The sequence below is a fragment of the Lasioglossum baleicum genome, unplaced genomic scaffold (assembly GCF_051020765.1).
Source record: "Lasioglossum baleicum unplaced genomic scaffold, iyLasBale1 scaffold0759, whole genome shotgun sequence".
In the NCBI taxonomy this organism is placed as follows: Eukaryota; Metazoa; Arthropoda; class Insecta; order Hymenoptera; family Halictidae; genus Lasioglossum; species Lasioglossum baleicum.
Window position 1 is genome coordinate 55,001 of NW_027469819.1, and position 6,951 is coordinate 61,951.

The window sequence follows — 6,951 nt, forward strand, 5'->3', positions numbered from 1 at the left end:
TTCATTTTTACTCGTTCGAATTCTCAGAGAACCTTTCGAACGAGTTTATATCATATTCCTCCCTCAATCTCTTCTCTCTTATAGTTTTGTATAAATTCATTTTTACTCGTTCGAATTCTCAGAGAACCTTTCGAACGAGTTTATATCATATTCCTCCCTCAATCTCTCTTCTCTCTTAAGTTTTGTATAAATTCATTTTTACTCGTTCGAATTCTCAGAGAACCTTTCGAACGAGTTTATATCATATTGCCACCTTCCTTCTTTTCCTTTCTTTCTTAACCTCGAACAAATTCATTTGCCAGATATTCCTGCGTTCTCGGTTTATATTTTTCTCATAACATCACAAATCATTACGTGTAGTGCATAAAATTCATGTTTAATATTTCCCTTTTGGGTTTCTCTCGAGAACAAATTCTTATATTTCCTTGCGTTCTCAGGTTGAGCTAACATCTGGTAGCACGAGTATCCCACGTAGCACGTAACCACGGGCGCTGGACAATCGACACAAGTGCCGAGGAAGCGCGGACAGGACGCATGCTGGGCTCTGGGTGTAACAATGCCCCTCCGAAAGCCAACCTCATTTTATTTACTTTTCGTTTCTCTGCAAACAAGAAGTTTGACTTCTTTCTAGTTTTAGTTTCTCTCAAACATCTTTCCATAACTATCTCAAACTTTTAGCTCGGATAGAAGAGTTGATGCTCAGTTAGTACGAGTATACACATCAGTGCATACAAGTCACCAACCTCCTCGATGGGAGGCTCGCCACATAAGGGCCATTCGGTCTTAGACACCGACCCGTGGCAATGCTGTGTAGAGAAAAGTTCTAAACGAAGTACGGAACGAAACAGTCGAGACCGAAGTCTCGAGGCGCCGTGAACTGCTTCTCGACCGAGATCGTAGAATAGCCCCAAGCGCGCGCTGAACCGCCCGACTCGCCGAACCGTCGAGTCTCTTAAGGATACCGAACGGCCGGCAAGGACGCCGGCGCCGCGCGGTGAATAGCACGCGCGCTTATGGGTGCAAACCGCCGCGGCAACAGCCCGTCCGGCGGGGCTGTTGGGACTTAGAAAAATTTTTGCATGAAAAATTTTTTTGTACAACACAATAAATATTTATATTTCCAGGATATTTAACACAAAATATTCAACTTTTCATATACTATCTCGGTACTTTGAACATTTTTCAAGTCCAACCGCCAAGAGTAAACTTATCTTTCTATCGTATCTAGACCATTATAAATATTAGATCATTGTATAATAAAGCATTCTAACAATAAATATCAAGTATCAAAGCTCTAGGATGAATATTTATCGAATAAACTCAGAATAATGTTCCGGGCGCATTGCGTGCAACTCCGACCGAAGTGAAATTTTTCTAAGTCCAACCGCCAAGAGTAAACTTTTTTCCTAGCGTTCCCAGACCATTATAAATATTAGATCATTGTATAATAACGCATTCTAACAATAAATATCAAGTATCAAAGCTCTAGGATGAATATTTATCGAATAAACTCAGAATAATGTTCCAGGCGCATTACGAGCAACTCCGACCGAAGCGAAATTTTTCCAAGTCCAACCGCCAAGAGTAAACTTTTTTCCTAGCGTTCCCAGACCATTATAAATATTAGATCATTGTATAATAACGCATTCTAACAATAAATATCAAGTATCAAAGCTTTAGGATGAATATTTATCGAATAAACTCAGAATAATGTTCCGGGCGCATTGCGAGCAACTCCGACCGAGCGAAATTTTTCTAAGTCCAACCGCCAAGAGTAAACTTTTTTCCTAGCGTTCCCAGACCATTATAAATATTAGATCATTGTATAATAACGCATTCTAACAATAAATATCAAGTATCAAAGCTTTAGGATGAATATTTATCGAATAAACTCAGAATAATGTTCCGGGCGCATTTCGAGCAACTCCGACCGAGCGAAATTTTTCTAAGTCCAACCGCCAAGAGTAAACTTTTTTCCTAGCGTTCCCAGACCATTATAAATATTAGATCATTGTATAATAACGCATTCTAACAATAAATATCAAGTATCAAAGCTTTAGGATGAATATTTATCGAATAAACTCAGAATAATGTTCCGGGCGCATTGCGAGCAACTCCGACCGAGCGAAATTTTTCTAAGTCCAACCGCCAAGAGTAAACTTTTTTCCTAGCGTTCCCAGACCATTATAAATATTAGATCATTGTATAATAACGCATTCTAACAATAAATATCAAGTATCAAAGCTCTAGGATGAATACTTATCGAATAAACTCAGAATAATGTTCCGGGCGCATTCCGAGCAACTCCGACCGAGCGAAATTTTTCTAAGTCCAACCGCCAAGAGTAAACTTTTTTCCTAGCGTTCCCAGACCATTATAAATATTAGATCATTGTATAATAACGCATTCTAACAATAAATATCAAGTATCAAAGCTTTAGGATGAATATTTATCGAATAAACTCAGAATAATGTTCCGGGCGCATTGCGAGCAACTCCGACCGAGCGAAATTTTTCTAAGTCCAACCGCCAAGAGTAAACTTTTTTCCTAGCGTTCCCAGACCATTATAAATATTAGATCATTGTATAATAACGCATTCTAACAATAAATATCAAGTATCAAAGCTCTAGGATGAATATTTATCGAATAAACACAGAATAATGTTCCGGGCGCATTGCGAGCAACTCCGACCGAGCGAAATTTTTCTAAGTCCAACCGCCAAGAGTAAACTTTTTTCCTAGCGTTCCCAGACCATTATAAATATTAGATCATTGTATAATAACGCATTCTAACAATAAATATCAAGTATCAAAGCTCTAGGATGAATATTTATCGAATAAACACAGAATAATGTTCCGGGCGCATTGCGAGCAACTCCGACCGAGCGAAATTTTTCTAAGTCCAACCGCCAAGAGTAAACTTTTTTCCTAGCGTTCCCAGACCATTATAAATATTAGATCATTGTATAATAACGCATTCTAACAATAAATATCAAGTATCAAAGCTTTAGGATGAATATTTATCGAATAAACTCAGAATAATGTTCCGGGCGCATTGCGAGCAACTCCGACCGAGCGAAATTTTTCTAAGTCCAACCGCCAAGAGTAAACTTTTTTCCTAGCGTTCCCAGACCATTATAAATATTAGATCATTGTATAATAACGCATTCTAACAATAAATATCAAGTATCAAAGCTTTAGGATGAATATTTATCGAATAAACTCAGAATAATGTTCCGGGCGCATTGCGAGCAACTCCGACCGAGCGAAATTTTTCTAAGTCCAACCGCCAAGAGTAAACTTTTTTCCTAGCGTTCCCAGACCATTATAAATATTAGATCATTGTATAATAACGCATTCTAACAATAAATATCAAGTATCAAAGCTCTAGGATGAATATTTATCGAATAAACACAGAATAATGTTCCGGGCGCATTGCGAGCAACTCCGACCGTGCGAAATTTTTCTAAGTCCAACCGCCAAGAGTAAACTTTTTTCCTAGCGTTCCCAGACTATTATAAATATTAGATCATTGTATAATAACGCATTCTAACAATAAATATCAAGTATCAAAGCTCTAGGATGAATATTTATCGAATAAACTCAGAATAATGTTCCGGGCGCATTCCGAGCAACTCCGACCGAGCGAAATTTTTCTAAGTCCAACCGCCAAGAGTAAACTTTTTTCCTAGCGTTCCCAGACTATTATAAATATTAGATCATTGTATAATAACGCATTCTAACAATAAATATCAAGTATCAAAGCTCTAGGATGAATATTTATCGAATAAACTCAGAATAATGTTCCGGGCGCATTCCGAGCAACTCCGACCGAGCGAAATTTTTCTAAGTCCAACCGCCAAGAGTAAACTTTTTTCCTAGCGTTCCCAGACCATTATAAATATTAGATCATCGTGTGGTAAAGCATTTTGAAGACAAATATCAAGTATGAAAGCGCTCGGATGAGTATTTATCGAATAAACTGAGAATAATGTTCGGAGCGCATCGCTTGCTCGGCCGCTCGAACGAATCGTTCGCGCGCCGAGACGCGTCGGATCGCCGTGCGAAGGAGCTCGAGCGAAATTTTTCTAAGTCCAACCGCCAAGAGTAAACTTTTCTCCCCGAGCTCCCGCACGACTTTAATCGTTATATCCACGCACGATACCGCTTGTCATCAATATTTCTCGAGTTTCAATGCTCTCGGACGCGTATTGCTCCAGTTTTTGTGAAATATTGCTCCGACCGCCAAGAGTAAACTTATCTTTCCGGCTTACTCGGACAATTATAAATATTAGATCATCGTGTGGTAAAGCATTTCGAAGACAAATATCAAGTATGAAAGCGCTCGGATGAGTATTTATCGAATAAACTGAGAATAATGTTCGGAGCGCATCGCTTGCTCGGCCGCTCGAACGAATCGTTCGCGCGCCGAGGCGCGTCGGATCGCCGTGCGAAGGAGCTCGAGCGAAATTTTTCTAAGTCCAACCGCCAAGAGTAAACTTTTCTCCCCGAGCTCCCGCACGACTTTAATCGTTATATCCACGCACGATACCGCTTGTCATCAATATTTCTCGAGTTTCAATGCTCTCGGACGCGTATTGCTCCAGTTTTTGTGAAATATTGCTCCGACCGCCAAGAGTAAACTTATCTTTCCGGCTTACTCGGACAATTATAAATATTAGATCATCGTGTGGTAAAGCATTTCGAAGACAAATATCAAGTATGAAAGCGGTCGGATGAGTATTTATCGAATAAACTGAGAATAATGTTCGGAGCGCATCGCTTGCTCGGCCGCTCGAACGAATCGTTCGCGCGCCGAGGCGCGTCGGATCGCCGTGCGAAGGAGCTCGAGCGAAATTTTTCTAAGTCCAACCGCCAAGAGTAAACTTTTCTCCCCGAGCTCCCGCACGACTTTAATCGTTATATCCACGCACGATACCGCTTGTCATCAATATTTCTCGAGTTTCAATGCTCTCGGACGCGTATTGCTCCAGTTTTTGTGAAATATTGCTCCGACCGCCAAGAGTAAACTTATCTTTCCGGCTTACTCGGACAATTATAAATATTAGATCATCGTGTGGTAAAGCATTTCGAAGACAAATATCAAGTATGAAAGCGCTCGGATGAGTATTTATCGAATAAACTGAGAATAATGTTCGGAGCGCATCGCTTGCTCGGCCGCTCGAACGAATCGTTCGCGCGCCGAGGCGCGTCGGATCGCCGTGCGAAGGAGCTCGAGCGAAATTTTTCTAAGTCCAACCGCCAAGAGTAAACTTTTCTCCCCGAGCTCCCGCACGACTTTAATCGTTATATCCACGCACGATACCGCTTGTCATCAATATTTCTCGAGTTTCAATGCTCTCGGACGCGTATTGCTCCAGTTTTTGTGAAATATTGCTCCGACCGCCAAGAGTAAACTTATCTTTCCGGCTTACTCGGACAATTATAAATATTAGATCATCGTGTGGTAAAGCATTTGGAAGACAAATATCAAGTATGAAAGCGCTCGGATGAGTATTTATCGAATAAACTGAGAATAATGTTCGGAGCGCATCGCTTGCTCGGCCGCTCGAACGAATCGTTCGCGCGCCGAGGCGCGTCGGATCGCCGTGCGAAGGAGCTCGAGCGAAATTTTTCTAAGTCCAACCGCCAAGAGTAAACTTTTCTCCCCGAGCTCCCGCACGACTTTAATCGTTATATCCACGCACGATACCGCTTGTCATCAATATTTCTCGAGTTTCAATGCTCTCGGACGCGTATTGCTCCAGTTTTTGTGAAATATTGCTCCGACCGCCAAGAGTAAACTTATCTTTCCGGCTTACTCGGACAATTATAAATATTAGATCATCGTGTGGTAAAGCATTTGGAAGACAAATATCAAGTATGAAAGCGCTCGGATGAGTATTTATCGAATAAACTGAGAATAATGTTCGGAGCGCATCGCTTGCTCGGCCGCTCGAACGAATCGTTCGCGCGCCGAGGCGCGTCGGATCGCCGTGCGAAGGAGCTCGAGCGAAATTTTTCTAAGTCCAACCGCCAAGAGTAAACTTTTCTCCCCGAGCTCCCGCACGACTTTAATCGTTATATCCACGCACGATACCGCTTGTCATCAATATTTCTCGAGTTTCAAAGCTCTCGAACGCGTATTGCTCCAGTTTTTGTGAAATATTGCTCCGACCGCCAAGAGTAAACTTATCTTTCCGGCTTACTCGGACAATTATAAATATTAGATCATCGTGTGGTAAAGCATTTGGAAGACAAATATCAAGTATGAAAGCGGTCGGATGAGTATTTATCGAATAAACTGAGAATAATGTTCGGAGCGCATCGCTTGCTCGGCCGCTCGAACGAATCGTTCGCGCGCCGAGGCGCGTCGGATCGCCGTGCGAAGGAGCTCGAGCGAAATTTTTCTAAGTCCAACCGCCAAGAGTAAACTTTTCTCCCCGAGCTCCCGCACGACTTTAATCGTTATATCCACGCACGATACCGCTTGTCATCAATATTTCTCGAGTTTCAATGCTCTCGGACGCGTATTGCTCCAGTTTTTGTGAAATATTGCTCCGACCGCCAAGAGTAAACTTATCTTTCCGGCTTACTCGGACAATTATAAATATTAGATCATCGTGTGGTAAAGCATTTTGAAGACAAATATCAAGTATGAAAGCGCTCGGATGAGTATTTATCGAATAAACTGAGAATAATGTTCGGAGCGCATCGCTTGCTCGGCCGCTCGAACGAATCGTTCGCGCGCCGAGGCGCGTCGGATCGCCGTGCGAAGGAGCTCGAGCGAAATTTTTCTAAGTCCAACCGCCAAGAGTAAACTTTTCTCCCCGAGCTCCCGCACGACTTTAATCGTTATATCCACGCACGATACCGCTTGTCATCAATATTTCTCGAGTTTCAATGCTCTCGGACGCGTATTGCTCCAGTTTTTGTGAAATATTGCTCCGAC